This window comes from Phalacrocorax carbo, chromosome 1 (genome assembly GCF_963921805.1).
Source record: "Phalacrocorax carbo chromosome 1, bPhaCar2.1, whole genome shotgun sequence".
Classification (NCBI taxonomy): domain Eukaryota; kingdom Metazoa; phylum Chordata; class Aves; order Suliformes; family Phalacrocoracidae; genus Phalacrocorax; species Phalacrocorax carbo.
In genome coordinates this window covers 102349026-102370850 of record NC_087513.1, presented here as the reverse complement: position 1 = coordinate 102370850, position 21825 = coordinate 102349026, and the positions used below count along the sequence as shown (strand labels likewise).

The following is a 21825-nucleotide window of genomic DNA, read 5'->3' as shown; positions in this document are numbered from 1 at the left end:
CAGCCTGCAAGTATTTTGGTGGACAGCAAAATGCACTAAGGAGGAATATTGGTTTTCACCTAAGACTTTCTTCATTCTTTGCAAAGATAGTTTCGTAGCAGTAACAGCAAGCAGACAATGGTTAAAGTTCAAAGAAAGCAGCAGCTGAACTGCACACAGCTGATGCCAGGAACAAACTAATGAGCTACTGATTGCTCCTCTATCAAATAAATCTTAAGATTATGGATGTGACAGATCTCCTAATCATATTTTACTCTTCCTACTAAATATTCTAGGCTATTCTAAGACAAAACAGGTGTAGGAAACAAAAGCTGCCCCTCAGTGTATGAAAATTATTTTGAAAGATTGTCCCTACTAAATGTTAAGACCAAAGGTTTTATTAGAGGTGGAGGAGTGCAATAGAGCCTGAGAAAGCAAAATGCGTGCACAGCACAGGAGTTACAGGGAAGAACACCCCTCAGAAGGCACCTTTCTCTATGAGGGAGCAGGATAAAATTTAATGCCTCTGGACACATTCAAGGGTCTGCAAAATAGAAGAGACAGAAAAACACGAAGGGAGAGAAAAAATACATAGAAAAGTGGATGTTTCCGGGCAATGTATGAAAGAAAAACATTCAAAGCTCCATGGTGACAGAGGGAGCCCATCATCTCTCAAAAAAGAGGGAAAGCACAGGGGTGAGTAATGCAAGGCAGAAAATTTAAAAGAGGTAGTTATCTATTGGGAAACGCTTGAAATGCATAGCTAAAGCTTTTCAGGGTAAAAGCATAACTGCCAGTAACTTCTCCAATCTTCTTGTCCTTGGAGAAAGGCAACTGTCACTAGTAGGTTTCCCTCCATTGTAAATAACTGGAAGGCTGACTGTAGTGAACAACCATGAACTTTTTCAACCTCAGATCTTAGGGATCTTGTGCAATATGCAGCTGGACAATATAAACCTATGTCTGATTATTACATTTTTTTAGAAAACATGCTAACCACCAGCACTTCCCCCTGACAATCTCACCATCACCTACAAAGTTACATTTAAGTACCTCTTGAAAAACAAAGGCAAAATCTAGTGATTTCTTTTGAAAACAGCACAAAATAAACTTTTCCTATATTCTTTCAGCAGAACTTTTCACAGTTTCAAATTCAGCTGAGCTTTGAAAGGGTATGCTTACTCTGGCACAGAGGAAAAGATACAGACAGCTTGGTGGGGGTCCTAAAATATGATTTATGTTTTTACAAGCCAAGAAACTGGGAAAAAAAAGAAAAGATAATGTTACACATTTCCAGAGGTGTATCTTTGTGACAAAGCTACTTTTTAGAAAACGGGGACTTTTAAAATCTCAAACACATTCATTCCATAGTCTATATTCAAAGCAAATCCACCAAGCTCTTGCACAAAAGGTGAACAATCAGCCAGCTATAAACTATTCATTAATGATGCAAGAAGCTATTTCAGAGAGTGGGATCTTAAAAAGCAGGCACTGTCATGGAAATATGTATTTATTTAGAAGCCATTAGAATATTTGTCTCATCTGTTCTTCCATATCCTCACCTGAGTTCGGTCTGTTTAAGAACAATGCAATCAGTCAAGTTGCTTAATAACAGAGGATTCAAAACCTTTGCAATAAATACAACCCTGGGCTTTTCATTTTCCAACAGAATTTTCTAAATATGAATCAAAGCAGCAGAAAACAAAAAGACACAGGGATGTCTGAGCAAACCCTAACAATTTTTACCTTAAATTAAACGTTATCTATCTTGTGCAGTCTATTTACTTTTTAGTCAATCAGAACCACACAAAAAGATTTCTTTAAAATAACCAGTAGAAGCTATCTAGTGCCAGGCTAGGTAGGAAATTTACCAATATCTTTCTGGATTAAGAAGGATAAGGGAAGGGGAGGAGGATTTTTTTCACAGAGGAGTCCTGCAGTCTAGTGGAAGTCCACACTTGGTGGAAGCAAAGAGTGGCAAATATTGATCTAGTTATGGAAAAAGTCGTGTTGGTCTCATTCAGTCAAAATCAGCTCAAATGTCCATGAAATGTGTAAAAAAGGACTTAGAGCAAGGGATGCTGGACTAGACAGCAGTGGGATAAATGCTTACACGCAGTTTGGCCACTATGGAAGATATGCTTTCCTTTAGCTATTGCTCCCCTACTGTTTCTCGTTTTCTGCTCCTTCTCCAGCTTGGATCTTAAGTGCATTTTGAATTACATTAGGTAGATACCTTCTCTGTCCTTCCCGATGACTGATGTCATGACTTTGCCTTTCCTGCAGAAAACAGATCTAACTACTAGTAAGATTTAGATCATTAAACCTGCTTTTTTTTTCTCTTTTTTTACATCAGGGAGAAGGCAGTTATTCACTTCAGCAAGTTCTCCTTAGTTTTGAAAATATCTCCAAGATGACAAGGGCTCTCCTTCTCAGTGAAAATGGCTGAGTCCTATCGAGTTCAGCAAATCTTCAACAAATCTGAATTGGAACAAAATCGGCCCACTTATTGAGACAACACCCTAGGGCAGAGACCAAAGTTCCTTGTTATCAAAATAATTCTGGTAGCCTATTAGCAGGGAATGAAGCTCTGGGTTTCCTAGGCAGGAGTCTGATGGAACAAAATGCTCTTAAGATATCCAAAGGGAAAGACTGTCGTAACATCAGAATGTGTTATGGGACATCATTTACCTCTTGCAGTTAACACTTCTTACATTTGCTCGTTCCCAAGGATTTTGAAGTCTGCATGTGAACTTGAGAGAGCAAAGGCAGAGCTTCTTAGTACTGATAATACGGAAGGGAAGTTCTTAATTTTAAGTAGGTGGTAGTTCCTTTCCTCTATTCTCCACAGCTTTCTTGTCCTCAGCTGATATGGTACATAATATATCTTTTAACTCTATTGCTATTTTGTTGCTTGGAACCTTCCCTCTACTAAAAAAGTAGTAAAATTGTCTAGGTAAATATGAGTGAGCTTCAAGAGGTAAGAAAGCCAAGAAGTTACCTCACCTGCCAGTGTCTTTGTTCTCTTTTATGCCCTTTTTCTGTTTTATCTAATTAAATGGGAAGAAGAGATGGTTGCCTATCAATAGTATCTGCAGTCCTTACACAGCGGACACTCCATCTTTGGTCAAGGCTTCCAAATGCAACTTTAATAGAAATCATTCTAATAAAATGATGGGGAAAACAGAAGCAAATAGAAACAAGAAAACAAACAAAAAAGACAATGTACAAAAGGGACAGAGACAAAGAAATACAGAAATGACACAACATAGCTGGAAAAAAAATGCCCAAAAAGCAAACAGAATAGCATCAAATTAGAGTAAAGGCAATACTTGCAGAAATTAGGAGAAAACACTATAAAGTAGAACACAGCGGAGACTAGTCCATACCCTTTTCTTCAACTAAAATTGCTTCAGATTGTATTGAATTGGAACGAAATACATTTTCTCTCAATTGAATGCTGGCTTTTCCTCTTCAGATCTAAATTCTGTTATTGGTACTTTGGCATGTATTTAAGTAGACACTATGCTTTTTTTTTTTTTGGCGCCACGTTCAGAAGTCATCCTCATGCCACTTTGTTTTTTATCAGCATTGACACATCTCTCTACAAGCACTGCTGACATCAGTAGTTCTCATGATCAGTATTTATGCAAAGCATTTCTTTTTGGGGAAAAAGAAATACTCATTTTTTGCCATTAATGAGCTGAGGTCTGAAGTTGTTTGGGTTATGGTTTTACATGCTACAGCAAGCCTTATAGCTTCGGGTATCAGATATATTTTGATGATGTGTTGAGTAAGGGCACTATTACCTGTAGCTATAGCATACTGTACACCATTTTGCCCTGTAATTATCATTTCTTCCTTTTGCTAATCAAACTCATCCATTTCCAGTTTCATACAGCTCTGATACCAGCCTCTGTGTGTTTCTGTGCATGTGTGCAAGCATGATCACAGCAGCTGACAGAACAGCAGCACCCAGCCGAGTGGAAAATACAATTTCCAGAAAGTAAAAACATGCATTCCCAGAGACAACAATCTTCCTAAAGAAGTAATCTGTTAAATATAGTTACCAGTAATTTAGCAGTGAAAACGATCGAGATTTCTCTTGCGGCTCTCATCTAAAGGTACCCTCAAACCCCTATGTTCTTTGTTACAATTAAGAATAGATCTGATACTTATTAAGGGCTGATATATCCACCTAAGATTTTAGGCAGTTATCACTTTGGATGAACAATTGTATTGCATTGACTCTAAACTTTACAAAAATATGAAGGACAAAAATATGGAGGACGTCATCACTCTTGAAGGAAGAAGGAAAGCATAGGGAATTTGCCAGCTTCTGTAGTTCTTTTCACTACATTAACATATCCATTGATATATCTTGGCTTGAAGAAAGATACTAAAACCCCAGTAGACAACTGGAATGGAAGTTACTAAATCTAAGAAAGAGATATTAAACTTATTCCTGACACAATCCTGTTGTAAAACATGATGTAAGCATCCTCACCCTCCCTCTCAGCTGTGTGTCATATTCAGTTTTCACATTCTGGAAACTGTAATAATTTTCTTCTGGTAGCACTAAGTTTCAGGTTTTGTTCCGAGTGACTTTACATTGCATTCTTCTTTTCCTGTCCATCATGAGAGAACATTCATGTTTTTAAAGTCCCAGTCTCTTTCTTCGGTTACCAACCACTGTATATCTGCTTTCCCACTCTCTGTCCATGGAAGTTGTGGCATTTCCTTTTTTCAAGAGGGCGCCTTGGCCCCTCTATTTGTCTTTGGAGAAGAGTAACCCACCATGACCTGCCCCGTATACCATGCTAAGCCTGCTGCGGGTCATGCTTGAGCTTGATCCAATGGCCACTGTGATGAGAGCAGGTTTGCGTACATGGAGTGTAAGTATTATTTAGAGAGGTTAAATGTTTTCTAGATACACAGCAACGAGATACACACATTTCATTAAGTAAAGATGATAGGCTGTTTTCCTAAGCAGCGATCTTCATTCTCACTTAATAGTCAGACTTTAAGAGAACTGAGAGTGTTTTAATTAAAAGATGCAAACAAATAGTCTGATTTTGAGAGATGCTGAGCACCTGGTATTTTGCAAACCACAGATGGTCTGTCACTGCCCCTGCTGACCTGCTCCACTGCCCCTCATTAAGGGCACACCACAGCACATTACTGTGACAGCTATGCAAGGCTCTCTAGACACCATGATGTAAATAATAACATCATAACCCCTGTCATCTAACTGAAGTTAGCCTGGTATCTGCATATCATATTTCATCCCAAATGTGTAGGTATTTATAGTGAAGTAGAAAAGACAAGAACTGTGCGGCATCAGTCCCTAGGTCATCCTGAGACTCAGCAACAGCTCCTAAAGATGGCTGTGATGCCAAACACTGGCAGTTGCACTGCAGGTTCAGGAAGCTCCTTCTCACCTCTCCTGTCTATGAAGCCTCACATTGAGCCCCCTCACGCTGCTCTGAGGGGTTTTTGTCCTCGAGCTGAGCCCGCTCCAAACATCTGTGTCACGCTGATTCAGTCTCCCTTCACATCCCCAGACAAGCTAGTCAGGATAGGTACAATAGAGAGATATGCTCAGAAAGGAGGAACAGTAGAAGCATTTAAAAAGGGAGAAGATGGTCAACTAGAGGTCTTCTAAGAGCAGAGCAATAAAAATTGAAAAGGCGTGTGTATCCCCTGCAATGCTGAGTTGCTGCCCTGATAAATGTCTCTGGCAAGGTGGAGCTTCTTCTCCAAGACAGTGTGGCCCTAGAGACCAAACAGCAACTTTTATACTTGCCTTTCATAAACCCAGTGGGAGGAAATATCTTCTGGCAGCACTATCTGCCACATTAATTTCTTATATCAGTTCAACTTGTTTTGTCTTGTGCTTGGTGTCTTTGGTTATGTCTGCACAAACATGGTCAGGGCCTCTTTTCCACCCCCTAGAAAGCAAATGCCTTGTGTCCAGGGACAGCTCTGACCAAAGGCATAGTGGCACCCATCCCCAACACAACTGTAAGAACCTCACTAAAGCCTTTCTTTGTCCTTCTGTCTTACGACCGACATGCAGTGGTGGGATAACACGCTGGAGGCAAGGTAGCAAGGAGGTATCAGGAAACAACAGAAGCAGCAAATACCAAGTTACAACATTGCTACTACATGTAACTAGTTTCCACAGTGGTGTTTTCTTGGGGGGTTGTGGGGGTGTTCAGCAATGCAAAACAGTGCACAGAGCTCCAATAATTTCAGGCACCTTAGCCCTCTTTGGGGATTTTACTGGCTATCCCCAAGGTCTCAGAGGATGAGAATGTGGCAACTCAGGCTGAGCATGACAAGGTGCGTGTATGAGAAAGTAACGAAAGTCCTTCACAGATGAATGGCTGTTTTTCTGTGTTGTTGTTTTCTGCTACATAACTAGACTCTCTTGTCTTCTTAGCATTACCTTGGTAATGTATAACCCATATTGTTCTTACCTGGTAAAATATTCTTTTCATAACCCCAACGTACTATATGCAGACACACACGCTGCTACAAAATATCCTATTGAGATCCTCACAGTTAAAATACATTAAAGAAGCCACTGACTGTGTCTCTATACAGCTAACCTTAGATTCACCCCACTCCAGTTTGTCATAACTACAGTGCCTAAGAGAAACATCCCTTGGCTTGCACTTTTCTCTGAACTGTGCCTGGGCATCATCTCGGAGTTAGCACAGGCTACCATCACACCCATGACTGTGATACAAATTAAACAGCATAGGCAATGATACATTCTTGCTCAAGCCCTTGCTCTGATCCTGCTTTGTTTACTGGAAAGATGTGCCTCTGTACGTCTGCACAGGCATACCCTGAGCTGAGGAAGAAGAACGGAATAGCAGCTACCCATTAACCTCCTAATCCATCTGCAGCACAAAAGTGGGAGCTTTACCACACTCTTCACCAGCATGCTGTTATGCTTTTCCAGAACAAAAGCCTTTCTTTTCTCAAACCCATGCTTGGAAGGGAGACAGTATATGAGTCAAAAAAACCCCAGCATTCTCACCTGATTAACCTCCAGGCCTGTGGATATGATCCAGGCAGAGAGGAAAGGTGGGTGTCAACAAACCTCAGCCACCAGATTTACCTTAATGAATGGGAAAGGATGAAGCAGCAGGGAGCAACTAAAGTTTCTTAACATCCCTGGAAAGAAACATCCCAGAAAGAAACAGAGCCTGAAAACAAAGGAATGCCACACAGGAAATAAAAGTTATCCACCTGATTTGTTGCACAAGGGGGATTTAAATGTGATGGAAAAAGCCCCCAGACTTTCCGATGTATCGAGCCTATAGTGGTGAGAAGGAAGGAGAGCTCACCAAGTATGGTGGCTTACAAACCAGCTCCAATCCTTCTTTCACTCCATACTGATATGAGGCAGAGTTTGCAGACAGAGAAAGAGGAACACAACCTGGACTTCATGGCTGGATACTGGAATTCTAAACAGCATGATAAACTGAGGATTCCTCGCCCTGCTTTTCTCCTGCACCAGCTTTACACACCAGTTCATGATCATCTACCATGCCAGCCCTGGGGAGGGAGAACTGAGATGCCGGAGATGCCATTAGCTGACACGCACAGGGAACAAGTATCTCCGTAAGTCACATGTCAGGGACTAGAAACTTGTCTCAACATTGTTGGCAGGCAAATTTCACTACTAAAGCCTGACCACTACGGCAGCTGAATGGAACAGTTTAATCACTAAGGTTGACCCAGCAGAAATGTGCACCCCGTTATCTCAGAGTACTCATCCTCCACGCATACGCCTGGGCCCAAGGATGACTGGCAACATATGGGGGGGGCTCGGACCCTCCAGGACTTTCAAGCACCTTCTAGCAACAGTAATGGGCATGCGCCCCACTGCTGAGTGGGAGGCAAGGGTATGCAGAACAGTTACTGACTGTGCAAGAGAGCAACCTCATAAAAGGGGAAACCAGCAGAGATGATGGGGGGGCACGTTCTGGAACATCTGCCCCTCCACCGGCTTCAAAGATGCATTGGACGCCCAGACCGGACAGACTGCCACAGATCCATGGTGATAGCTATCACAACAGTCCCACTCTGTCCCTCTCTCTCTCCCTCTAGTTCCCTTTTTCACCTTTTTTTTTCTCTCTTTCTTGGATTGTTTCTCCTGTATCTATTTCTGGCCAAATAAAGTAACTTGGCACTTGACTCTGTTTTGAGTCTTAATTCTGTTTCCGAGAATGTAAAAGGAACCTAGTCACGATAACACACTGGAGTTAATCAGCAGTTAAGCCCAGCCGCCCCCAACCTCCCAGAATTATCTGAGGTCAGTTGGAAAGAAAGGAGGTTTAACCTCTGCCAAATTGTTCAACCCAACAGTGGATCGTGACATCACACCTCTTTCTGAGGCTCTGAATGTGCTGCAGGCAGACTGCTTTTCTGATAGCACACACACCCCCCACCAAGGTGATAGATGAGCAATGCAAAGAACTGAGAAAGGCTGTCTTTTGAAGTGGAGGGTGACTGTGACTCATGCCAATCTTCCATAGCGTTGTTGATGTCTTCAGATCCATATTTTCTGGTTTACTTTGTGGAGAGTTTATAGTAAAATGGACAGAAATCCCTCCTGGAGTTCACCTGGACACATAGCTGGACATACCTGGAGAATTGCCTCTGAACAAATTTTTGAGATGCTGGTGACTAACTGTCAGCTCAAGGAAGAAGCTGGGACTAGAATGGAGTCAAATCCAGTTGGCGGCCGGTCACGAGTGGTGTTCCCCAGGGCTCAGTGTTGGGGCCGGTCCTGTTCAATATCTTCATTGATGATCTGGATGAGGGGATTGAGTGCACCCTCAGTAAATCTGCAGATGACACCAAGCTGGGTGGAAGTGTCAATCTGCTGGAGGGCAGGAAGGCCCTACAGAGGGACCTGGACAGGCTGGATCGTTGGGCCGGAGCCAACGGTATGAGATTCAACAAGGCCAAGTGCCGGGTCCTGCACTTGGGTCACAACAACCCCATGCAACGCTACAGGCTTGGGGAGGAGTGGCTGGAGAGCTGCCTGGAGGAAAAGGACCTGGGGGTGTTGGTTGACAGCCGGCCGAACATGAGCCAACAGTGTGCTCAGGAGGCCAAGAAGGCCAACAGCATCCTGGCTTGTATCAGGAATAGTGAGGCCAGCAGGAGCAGGGAAGCGATCACCCCCCTGTACTCGGCACTGGTGAGGCCGCACCTCGAGTACTGTGTTCAGTTTTGGGCCCCTCACTACAAGAAGGACATTGAGGTGCTGGAGCACGTCCAGAGAAGGGCAACAAAGCTGGTGAAGGGTCTAGAGCACAAGTCTTATGAGGAGCGCCTGAGGGAGCTGGGGTTGTTTAGTCTGGAGAAGAGGAGGCTGAGGGGAGACCTTATCGCTCTCTACAGCTACCTGAAAGGAGGTTGTAGCGAGGTGGGGGTCCATCTCTTCTCCCTAGTAACAAGAGACAGGACGAGAGGAAATGGCCCCAAGTTGTGCCATGGGAGGTTTAGATTGGATATTAGAAAAAACTTCTTCACTGAAAGGGTTGTCAGGCATTGGAACAGGCTGCCCAGGGAGGTGGTGGAGTCTCCATCCCTGGAGGTATTTAAAAGAAGGGTAGATGTGGTGCTTGATGATATGGTTTGGTGGTGGACTTGGCAGTGATAGGATAGCGGTTGGACTTGATGATCTTAAGGGTCTTTTCCAACCTTAACGATTCTATGATTCTATGGTGATGAACGTTGTTTAGAAACAAAAGATAGGAAACCTAATCTTGAATTCAAGGAACCCAATTATTTTATTGTTTGTCTAAGGAAATGTTTCTCTTTGTATCAGGTCTCAGAAAGGGACTGAAATACATGTCACAAAACTCAACAGTGTTCTGCATCCACAGACCAGCCACCACATATTTGTTTGTTATTTTTCATTCAAATAGTCCATTATTATTATCTGTGTTGTCATAGTGTCTTGGAGCCTGAGTCCAGGATCAACACTTTAATGTAGTAAGTGCTGTGGAAACTCAGGGCAAAAAGGCTGTCTCAAAAAACTTGAGATCTAATTACATGAGAAGTGTGGGCCTTCTTCCTCCAGTAAATGTAGTAGCCCTGTATGCAGCTATTACCTGTTAATTGGTCTATTTTTTTTTCAAATGCAGAGGATTAAATAGCTTTATCTAAACAAATGTAAATATCACTTAAGCTAAGTGAAACTTGCCCACCATTACTTGACTTTTAGTTTGACATACACTTTTTTAAACAGAAGTTTAAGGCAATCAAGAAATATTTTTCATAAGCCCAGCAGACACATGTGCTGTAGAACAGCTTGCCGGAGGGACAGAGTGGATACCAAAAGTATAAATGTGTTTAAAAAGTGTCTGTAGACACTCTTATGAAAAAGATCCTTTAAGGTAATAACATACAAAGGCATAACTAGCATTTCAAACCTGCATTGCCTAAGCTTCAGCAAGACGAGAGCATGTACAAGGACAAGGATCTCTCTGTATTTGCCCAGATCTTACACTCTTTTTCTAAGTATCCACTGCCAGCTCTCCTCAGAGAGAAGATAATGCACTTAGAAGGACTTTCTGCCTGACCCGGTATGACTGTTCCTATGTAAAAGAACACAACAAAAACTTACTCTGAAAAGTAAGCTTTAAATTGCTACCTGTTATAATCAAAACAGAAAAGCCCCTTCTTGCTACCACCAAAGCTATTGCTGTGAGACACACCAGCTAATCAAGATACCACTATACTGAGTAGGGGGCAGCTTTGCTCATGGAGTACAACCAGAGGTTGAGCCACAGTTTGAAACTGAGAGAATACACAAAGAGCAAAGTAGCAGTGAGCAAACACCACAGGAAGCAAGAGGTCCTAAGGAGCTATTTGAAGAAGGAGCTCGAGACACTACTTGCCCACACTGTGACATCCAGTGCCCTTGCACACTGTTTTGGGAATTACTAGAGAATTTCTGCCATCACCAATGTCACTTGAGCAGTTTTCCCTAGTAGAAAATCGTTTTTAAAGGTTTATAGGCACTGCAGTAAAAATCATATACTAAATCGTCAGTTCTAGAGAGGCACTTTCACGTTCCCATTAGACTGAGTGTAATGGCATCATTCTGAAGCCAGATGCAGACCACAGAGCAAACACAGGTTAATCATAAACAGTCAACTCTTACTCATCAGGAGCAGTGGACAGAACAGGACTGTTTTGCTTAACCTCTGCTATTTTTAAGGTCACCTGTGGTATGATTAAAACTTCATTCATTAATTCAAACATTAGCAGGAGGAGATACACATGACTGGTAGCTGAGGAAGGAGAAGACTGTATTCACTGGTGCTGAAACCTGCAAAAGAAAAACCTGTGTCCAGCTCATATAAAACTGGAATTTAAAAAGCCTGCAGAAGGCAAGTCCTAAGCAGCCACCTCAGAACCTGACAGGCAGGAGGCGATCGAGGGAGACTGCCTCTCATTAGACTGATGAAACTACAATGTAGCTGTGTGATGCAGGTAGTTGCTAGCGCTTCTGCCTATAAAGGCTTTCCTTTGCCTTTTTGAATAGCCAAAGTTATAAGTGAACTTCTAGTACTTTCAGCTTTTTAAAGCTGTTGTGGAACAAAAGTTTACAATGGTATGTAGGGGCTGGTTTCACTGAAACACATTTTGGTTTGCTTCAAAGACAAAGACTTGTATAGACAGAGATCCAAGTGAACAACAAGCATCACGAGCTAAAGGGGGAAGGGCACTAGCTAGCACCCAGGATTACTTAGTACCAAGGCAAAGTATGCATCAGGGAAGTGAACTGCAAACAGCATGTAAACAGGAAGGCAAAGAACTGTTTACAGATAGGTTGTCTGTGGGGTACTCAGCCTCCTCGGATGATGGGCTAGAAGCAACCACTGAGGCACACTGAGTGCTTAGTGCCGAGATGAGGGAGAGAGGAGGCACTGACCGGGCGTGCAACTGTTGGTAGGTGTTGAAGAGCTTGGGGCTCAGCCCAGGGACAGCAGGGCAGTTACCACCCAGGCATGTCCAAGCACATCACTAAGGTATCACCCACTTCAGAATCTCCTGATCCAAATACATGACTCCGCCAGCTGCTCTTGCCTTTGCAGAAGAACTGAGTGTGTGCTCGCCCACCTCCGCACCACATTACATGCACCCGGCACCTCTTCCCGGTCATAACATTTTGGAGGAGGCTAACAGTCTCGCCCATGAGCACGCACTTCTGAAGTCGAAAATCCCGCAGAAGTCGGGTGCTTGAAACAGACCTTGCCCTTCTTGCCCCCACCAGGCAGTCTCGAAAAGACGACGCCTGAGCAGCAGCCTTTCCACCCCATTTAGGACGCGCCAGGGCCCCCCGGAGGACTGGCGCGGCTCCTCCCAGCCCGCGCCCGGCGCCGGGAGCCGGGGAAGTGGCACAAGCGCAGGCCGGCCCCAGCAAGGGACCCCTGCCGCTCCCGGCGCGGGGGGACATCCCTCCCCACGGCACATCGCACCGGAGCTTGGGCTGGGGACGGACGGACACACGGACGCACCACCCGGCAGGCCGGCGCGTCGCCGCGGCGGCGACCCGGGAGCCGCGGGTGGAGCATCGCCGCGCCGAGCATCGCCGGGCATCGCCGCGCCGCATCCCGGCGCCCTCCCCCGGCGGCGCCCGCCCCGCCCCGCCCCGCCCCGCCCCGCCCCGGCGGCTCCCGCGACCGGCGCAAGTTGCGAGGCGGCGGAGGGGCGCGGAGCAGCCTCGCCCGCAGCCCTGCGGGCAGGGGAGCTGTCGGGGCGGCGCTGGAGTTTCGCGGGCCGGCTGGTGCCTCCCCCTCCTTCTCCTCCCCTCCCCTCCCCTCGCCGTGTTTTCTCCGTTTGCGTTTTGGCGGGGGGAGCGGTGGCTGCGGAGGGAAGCGCTTTGCCCTCCGCGCTGCGGGGCCGGCGGCTGCCGCGGTGCGGATGCGTACGGACGAGTCCTCGTGAAAACAGCTCCCGACGTTTCCAAACAAAAAAACCAAACCCAAACAAACCACCCACTTGGATAATTAAAACGGTAAATCTAGCTAACTTTTCATTATCTTGCTTGCTGTGTGCTTATATATGTAGATATTTATGGCTTATCCGGCTTCGTTTCGTCATCCTTTGGGTTTCGTTAATTAGCCTCTCTTGTGCTGCTGGAGAACTTGAAATATTGGGGTTTCGAACAGAGCAGGACGCTGTTTCTGCTTTATCCTAAAGTTGGACTGAGGAATAAAAACCTTCCTAGTTCATACCAGCCTTGCAAATATGTTTACTTGTTTTATTAACCTGAATGTAGATGAGATCTCATGCAGCGGCATCCCTTTGAGTTTGCTTTCCCTGAGTTTAATTTTTGCCGATGCTATCAAATACGGCATAGATGTGTCTATGCTACACATATGCAATCCTGTATGCTGACTGATTTTGTATGCCGGCACTCACATCTGAAAATCCAAGTAGGCTCTGAATCTCTTTAGTTTATGATGTTAATAAGTGAACTGTCTTCTGTTTTCATCCTAATTCAACTTGTGGATCCTGCCGAGACAAGGTCACCTAAACCAAATCAAGTGGTACTTCTCAGCCCTGTAATTATTTAGTTTCCATTTAAGTGATAGAAACATGCTACGGTTTGAACAGTGTGCACAATTTGTATAGTTTCTTCATCCAGTAGGCTTTTGTTTGAGAGGTTATTAATTTTGTATAGTCACTGTATTAGTTGGATACTTTATTAGACTGGGCAACCCCAGGCTTTCTGCACGTTATGAACACTGGCTTTAGGAGATTATATGGCTTTGCTTTGTTAGATATTACAATTTCATAGACATTTATGCTCTCTACTATTAGCTATTCTTCTTCTCAGAGTATTAACCCAGCAGACATTTACCTGAGGGAAATGAAAATGAGATGTCCGTTAAAAAAAAATAAACCAGTGTATACATGGAGAAAAGGCTGCCTTAGTCTCATAAAATACAAGAAAATGAGAGTAACGGTTGCAGAGTTGGTAAAAATGACTGACCTGGTCTTTGCTATAAAATATCAGCTAAACTTTCAAGTTTAACTCAGGAAAAACTTAGTGTAGACTCTGCAGCTCTTCATTGATTTTGCTTCTTTCTTTTCTGAGAAGTCATTTATGTATTGATCTACCTACCTGTACATCCATGTGCGTATACACCTGCACAGGTGTGCATACCAGCCTGAGAGTGGCCAACCACAGGACTTGTGGTTCCAGGTTTTGAGTCACAGAGGACTACAAATGATGGTGGGGAAAGGAAAAAGGAGAAGATATTTACAACACTTTCTTTTGGGCACAAGTTTTACAGCCCTTAGCTTGGAGACTGGTCTCAGTAGTCAAAGAAGGACACCACGTGCCCTTCAGAGTACCTAGCATATACTTCCGCTCTGAACTGCTGCTTGCTGTCATTACATCTCTATTTGAATTCCTCTTCCAAAAAACTTACGTTCATCTGCCATTTATGTTGTTAGTGTTGAAAATAGGACAGAATACCCATTCATTGGTTATTTCTACTCAACTAAATATTAAGATCTGTTGACCAAGAGACAGATATTTTGCTTAGGGGCTAAAAATAACCTTTGTTCACAAACTTACAAACTGCTGTGCACTGACACTGCACACTAACTTTCAGCAGTGTTACATTAAATGGGAATATGGAAGTAGGAGCATTTTTTGTCCTGCACATAGGATATGAGTTGTTAGGTGACCGGTCAGTAGCGCTCCTCAAAGCATCGGTAACTCCGGGGAACGTTACTGTCTGAACACTGCAAGAGGTACAGCAGTGACCTTTGGTATCAGGTTGTTTTAAGGCACTGTAAGCACACTACTCTTGGTACCTCTGCCTCTTCACTGTTACCATTCACAGGCATGATAATGCCTTCTTTCTTTGGTGTGATTTCTGCCAAGCCTGTCATAAATATCTGAAAGTTTCTTAATTTTGATTGTGGAGACTGAAGCTCTTGGAGTGCTAAGGGAGGAAAAAAAGGTAATCAACTCCAAGCCGTTGTGAAATTTTAATACAATAACTAAACCAGACTTTTAGGTAAGTCAGAAATTCTGCTTTCTTAAGAAGAGATTCATCAAGCCTCCATTGTTTCTTATTTTTCCTAGAACTTTTGAACTCTACAGCTCTTGCTGCCTTCAGTGAAACCTGCAAATAAGCAAGTTTCCTTGCATATTTCCTTGCAGAATTCCTCCTGCCTTCCTTACTTCCTTCCTCCCCCTGCTGCAAGCTCCTAATTACCTGTTTTTTTCATCCAGGCAGCAAATGAAAGGGCTAAAAATACGCTCAGGCAGGAGGCACTCACTGCTTGTAGAATCTAACTTTTCAATACTAAGATTCCTCTTGAGCTGGGGTTACAGACAAAGAGGGCTCACGCTGCTCGTGACATCCCTCAGGTGGCCATGGCATTTTGTGCCAATTCCACATCTGTGGGTGGCATACCACTATTTCAGTGTTTAAGAGGACTTAAGTGATTAAAATTCAGATTTCTTTTATAACTTACTAATGCTTGACTGTTAGAAGTTACAACTGAAATTATTGGATCCGAGAGAGTAACATCTTTTTGCCCCAATATTATTTAAGTTATTAATTGGAAAAAGCCTTATAAACTGCCAGATTCAGTGGCTTGCCCCTATTATTAGCCCTCCCTCCAGAAACAGGGCAAAAAATATGTATATCTTCAAAATGAAAGAAAAATTTAAGACAGCTTTAGTACTTGAAAATAGTTTTTATACCTTTGTTTCTTAAATGATTAATCTCTACCTGTGGGTGTCCACTTAACTTGTGAGATAACTTTGAATGTGCTGGAGGCAATTTGTACTATAGGATCTTAAGTGATTAACATTAGGTACACAATATAATGCATTTTCAGTATTTGATGGGTTGTATCTCTTGGCTTTGGATGATTTTTTTTTTAATGTAATGTTCTTGCTTGCAGGGTTTCTCTGTAATTTATGATCACAAACAAAGGTTACAGACTCTAATTCAAGCTTCAACTGTTACGGCATTTTTATACAAATGTACATTTACTTTGTCATAGCACTTAACAAGAAGGATCAGTCAATGCGATCCAATATTCTGCAACTATTCTGTGAAGAAGTGATTCTATCAAAAATGTGTCCCCTGGTTATATTTTTTTGCAAACTAATTATACCTATCAGCCATAATGTTACCCTCTACTCCTACGTTATGTTTCCACTTGCAATAAAGTTGGAGAAGTTTCAATGCAAGAATGAAACACAGTATTTTTTCAGTTGACATTTGATGTCCATGGTGGGAAAGTTGCACAGGCAGCTCCTTCTGGCAGAGAAGGAAGTCCTTCAGTATACGACCTTCACATTGTAATTAACACCAGGGGACACTTCAGAAAGCGTTGGGAATGGGTAGTGTGTATATTTAATTTCAGGTGTTACTTCCAGGACAGTTCATCTTACAAATTAGTGAAGGAGCAAGAGAAGGGAATTGGTGGTCATATCCTCCACACTCTCCTCACGTCCTCAGTTCTCCTGCAGTGCCTGGAGGAAGAAAGGCACATGGGATTACAGTAAACTACACAGACCTAGACATCCTAAGAATGGAATACACACTTCAGAGTTCCACTTGCCTATAGTAGGAGTGTGTCATATCATAATTTGGGAGGCTTACTTGGAAATTTAAGAGTTACAAAACTGGGTTTGACTCTTACAGCTCTGCGTCTCTGTGTACACATTTGCAGGTTTTCTGCTGGAAAGAGACAGAGAGCCCAAGACTAAAGGCTGGAGAGCTAGTTTTAAATAGCAAACATGACTTGTTCTCCCGTGAAGCATCAGCAGCTCAGCACCACAAAAAGCCCGATCTAAGGAGTCCCACATCACTGGCTTCACTGAAAAATGGGAGGATTTCAATAAAGCACTAGTTGTGATATTGCTGTTTGAAAAACTACATCAGCAGACAAGCAAGTAGCCTTGTTGAATATGCTTAAGCATTGTTTCATCTTGCCAAAATGTAAGATGAATTTTGAAAGTTTTGTTTTGAGTGTCAAGCAGCCCCAACTGAAAGTAGGGCTTATCGAAGGAAAAAAAAAAAAAAAAAAAGCCAGCTAAAATAATTTTTAAATTATTTTTTCCTAGAAATGCTCTGTCACTATCTTGGACCTAATTCATTGCATTTTGTAAGAAACCATTACTCTGCTATGTTAAATGACAGTGTTACTTTTTCAGGCTTTGACTGGAATGGGGTTTTGTTGATGGTGGAAAATAGAAAGGTTGGATGGCAAAAACATCCAAAAAAGAATCAGCCAGTCAGCTGGCCCATGTGCAAACACAACAAGTTATGCCCTAGGTGCTAAACAGTTAAAAAATTATTCTCTGCCACAAGAAATACTGGATTGCATAGAAAGATTATTAGCAGGACTGTCACTATGAGGTGCAGAGAGGCTAAGGTGATCTAGCTACCTACTTGTGTCTATAAAGGTGTGAGCGCTTATGTGCATGTGTACACAGACACACACACCAATTTCATGATGGCCAAATATAAAACCCATGAAGGAACATTTTGATTGTGACCTGCTGGAGAAAGAGGACAGGAGAGCCGAAATTAAAACTAAGTCACAGAAAGGCTGGATCCACTATGTAAATTTTGGATAGAGTAGGTGGGAAGGACTGGAACTGGCCTACTTAACCCAGAAAAGCTAGTGCTTGTTCAGTAATGAGAAGTGATTAGAATTTGATGGATGTTTTATGATAACACAAAACCAGGAATTCCTCCAAAGGGCACTTTGTACCTATTGAAGTGTGGTTGCATTTGGCAGCTTCTCCTGACTTGAGGAGAACTCCTGAACTCTGCTGCTATAAGTCACAATCAAAAATATGACAATTTCAGAAACTATTGACCTTCAAAATAGAATTTATGACCATTTAATTGCCGTGCCTGTAACTGTGTGGCCATGTCTGCAATACAATTGTGGGCAAACAGACAACAGTCAGATTCCTCTTCCCCCTTTCTCACAGTACTGCGAATAAAAATTGATTTAAATCGAGTTTAATTCCTTTTCCCCATAGTAAAACTTCCTTCCTAGGGCTGTCTGCCGTTGGTTCCTTAAGCAGCTGAATGAGGAGGGCAGAACAGTTGGCTTGGGTCTTTTCATGGACCAGAATGCCAAATGTTCGTTGCTTATTGCTTCCTGCCTCTGACAGAGGACACGGTGCTCTTAAGGTCAGCAGCACAGTGTGACTTCAGCATCACATTGCATCTTCCCTCCTCTCTCTTTCTCCCAGTCTCACCATCTTTCTTACCTCTCAGCAGCTAGGTTTCAGGCAGACCACGCTCCCCTCATCTTCAGCTCTCTGAGTTTCCTGGTCTTTTGAATTCCTGGATTGCTACTGATTGCGCTCATGTGAAAGCACTGACACTGCCCTGACTGGAAAATCTTTCTGTGTGGGCAGCAATAATCATCGTGGCTGTTGTTTCTGCCTGGCTCCAGAAGGCAGTGTGCACAACACTTATGTAGGGCTGCTACAACATATGAGAAACAAGCATTTTCCAGTTTTAAGTGCAGATGATTTCTTTGTATCATAGCCACATTTGTTAGTCCCTAGATGCATAGATTTGGGCCATAACTGGATCTTTTGCTGAAGAAGAGTGATCCTTCCTCTGGGAGAAAAGGAACATATTCCTGTCTTATTACCCAGCATAAATGCTGTTGATTAGATAGCATTAAATCTTTTCAGTTTATTTGCACTAAGTGTAAGATTATCTATGAAGTTCAATATGGAAAACAAGTATCTATCAGTACTCGTTCTCTTATCCTTAGCTTTGTGCTAGATTATAAACAATCAGCACCGCTTGGACAAACCACTGTAGTAGGCAGTGATGGAGTCCGTGGAGTACAAGTCTCCTAACTCACTGTGATGACTGTGGTGTTCTGAGTCACTGGCAAGACAGGGGTGCCCCTAAACCGAGGGACAACTGAAACAGAGAAGTCTATTTTCAAAAGGTGAGAGATTTCAGGCCATGCCTTATTGGTATCTCAGCCTCTAGAGGATATGGGCAAATTTGAACCACATCTGTGCTGTTTACAGATGCAGCTCAGTCAGTTATCATAGTATTTTCCTCCAACTGGTGTTATAATTAATCCCAGCAAATACAGGACAAGCTTCTAACATTGCCACAGACACAAAACAATAAATGTGGCTTGGGTAAAAATACTAAGAGGGGTGTGTACCACTCTCTGGAAAACTTTACTCAGAAAATAGGTCTTAATAACTCATTATTAACAACTACTGTCAAGTTCTAAGTCTTGTGCCACTTGTGATTATCCAGGAGACTCTCCTGGGTATCATGTAATGTTTTAATTAATAGTTTAATAATAATTAGTATTTAATTATTTAACAGTTTAGCTGAGGGAATAATCTAAACACTGGTAAGTGTGCAGGTGATACAAGGTTGAGGAAGAATGCAAACAGGTTGAACAACTGAGTGAGAATTTAAAGTTGTTTTAATAAATGTAGCTCAATAGAACAAGTATCTTGGCCAGGAACAATGAGCAGTGCAAATATAACAGCGGAAATGACTGACTGGGCAGAGATGTACATCCCAATATATGTCAGCAATATCACAGAGCTGATTCATGTTCCGATGATGTAACTAGCAGATTCTTTTTGAAAAACTGCTACGTGGCCATCCATACCCTGAATTCTGGGCACGTGGGGAACAGAGAGAGCAGGGCTGCTCTGCTAGGGGGACATGCTGGGAGCCAAGGTGACCCCAGTGCAGGCTTTGCCTCACCAAGGGGGCACAGACAAGTGCAGGCAGGCAGAGCCAAGTGCTAGTAATAGTACCCACTGACAGCCCCAGCACTGCGAGGGGATGACCCAGGGCTAGGGGCCACCTGAGGGAGCAGCCAGGAGCAAAAAATGACATTCACAGTATTTAATGGCATAGAAAAAATCCAAAAGTACTGGACAAAACAAGCAAATAACAAAATTATCCACTCAAAAAAACAGGTAAGTCAAACTTTAGAAGTCTAATAGCATTTTGGTCTCTGCAAAAGAGGCATTTAAGGCTGTTGATTTCTTTCCTAGGGAAATGACTTCCATTCTGTCCTCTGTAACGCTTGTATCTACATAAACAATCTTCTACATTGGGCTTGCCCAACATAATGGCATCATTACCATCTCTTCTGCACAAAGAATTTTTACATCAGGGTTATAAATTACGCTCATTCTCACTCTGCCTTTTACTGAAGGCTTTTATTTTTTTTTCTTCCAGCCAACCCTCACTCTTCTCAAGGACTGTACTGCAGGTCTTATTATGAAATTACCCAAAGACTGACAGTTGCCAGTGGCAAAAAGGGCCCCTGCTGTTTTGGATAAAATGAAATGTGTGTTTCTTTTCATCTAGACAAAAAGCCTTGGACGGTTGTGGATTTGGGGGTTGTTGTTTGGTTGTTGGTTTTTAATTAATATTTTAGGATGTTTATATCTAGAATAAAAAAACTATTTTCTATTAATAACAAGGATCTGTGGATACATCTACATTGTCACTTCCCCGATTTGCTGTTAAGTCCCTATCTCCTGATCATCCAAACAGCATTAATGTTAGTTTGTTTGGACTCTGTTATAGAGCAAACAAAAACAAACCAGTTTCCTCCAAGACAAAATCCAGGTGTGGATTTGGAGGTGATTTGCTGAGGAGAACAATTAAAGTAAGCACAATAAGTGAGACCATACCCAGATTGGGACCTTTCTTTCCTGCATAGTATTTCCATTGGACTCCTCGCACGCCTTCTGTTCTTAAGGGCTCACAAGCCCTCATGTCACGCCTGAGGACATGCAACCTATCTCCCCCTTGGTATTATGCTACCAAACTGCCATTCTACTAGGTTAGCCCTCGCATCAATTCAGGTATTTTAAACTATAAAACCTCTGAGAAAATAGTAATTATGTCTTTCAGCCACGGGGACCTGTGTAAGGTACCATGCAGTGTGGTTCACAGTGTGCTCACTGTGCTGTTCACAGTGCTTTAAATGGAGCTGACATAAATATTGTGGGCACCTGCCACACTGTGCCACTTGGGCTAGTAAGCAGGGATCTCTCAACAATGCAGACATCTTTTCTGTTTGGTTGAGACACACTTGGTTCAGGCTTAAGTTTTTTGCTTGCGTTTCTGGCAACGGCCTCATGACACAAAGTTTTCTTCTTGGGGAAGGCAGGCAAGGCTCTCTTCAATCTAGGGCAAGCCAGTTACCACCAGACAGACAACAAAATGCGGCAGCAAGACAAGCAGCCTAGGATGCCTCTGTTAGTTTTTGGCACAAAAGTCAACGGTGCTTTGAACTATCTCTAAAGATAAATTTGACCTAGAAAAGACCTATATTTGGATACAGCTACTGAGGAAAGACAAGTAAAGAGGGCTTAATTGTGGAGCCTGCTCATGACTGCCTGTACTGAAAGCAAGTACTTGTAAGTGGTGGGCTATCCAAAGCCCCAAGTAACGACAAAGAATGGGAGCTTTCCGAATGATGACGGTGTTCTAGAAAATTACTTGCTGTTCGGTGAAGCAGTTGCACTGTCTCTAGTCAACAGCAGTCTGAGCTGTGTATATATGATATTGTGACAGGATTTGATATTCACGCTGGAATTCTCAATCCACTGTAGCCGTCTAAAAACCAAGTGTGTCTTCTGCTCTTAATTATGCGATCTTTAATCAGCAGCAACAGCTTTGGGTGTATATCTTGTTTTTAAGATGACCTATTAAGCTGTCATGTATAGCTGCTTGACCTATAACAGATAACGCCATCAGGAGAAACAAGCACTCAAACAGAAAA

General features: G+C 42.9%; 1 protein-coding gene and 1 long non-coding RNA gene across 5 annotated transcripts in view; one reads left to right on the top strand and one right to left on the bottom strand.

The window, feature by feature from the left end:
* Positions 1-12185: 12185 nt before the first annotated feature.
* HTR1F (5-hydroxytryptamine receptor 1F) overlaps positions 12186-21825 on the top strand; it is a 120095-nt gene continuing 110455 nt past the window's right edge. For 3 of the 4 annotated variants that reach the window (XM_064469543.1, XM_064469533.1, XM_064469523.1), the window contains exon 1: positions 12187-13039. The gene's annotated coding sequence lies outside the window, so the exon portion shown is untranslated. Of the gene's footprint in view, positions 13040-21825 lie in introns of all 4 variants that reach the window. The other variant, XR_010375724.1, reaches the window with a different exon arrangement.
* Positions 16399-18991, bottom strand: LOC135316334 (uncharacterized). The gene is made up of 2 exons (XR_010375720.1): positions 17457-18991; positions 16399-16534 (listed from the first exon to the last, which is right to left on the bottom strand). It is a non-coding gene; the product is annotated as an uncharacterized LOC135316334 (long non-coding RNA).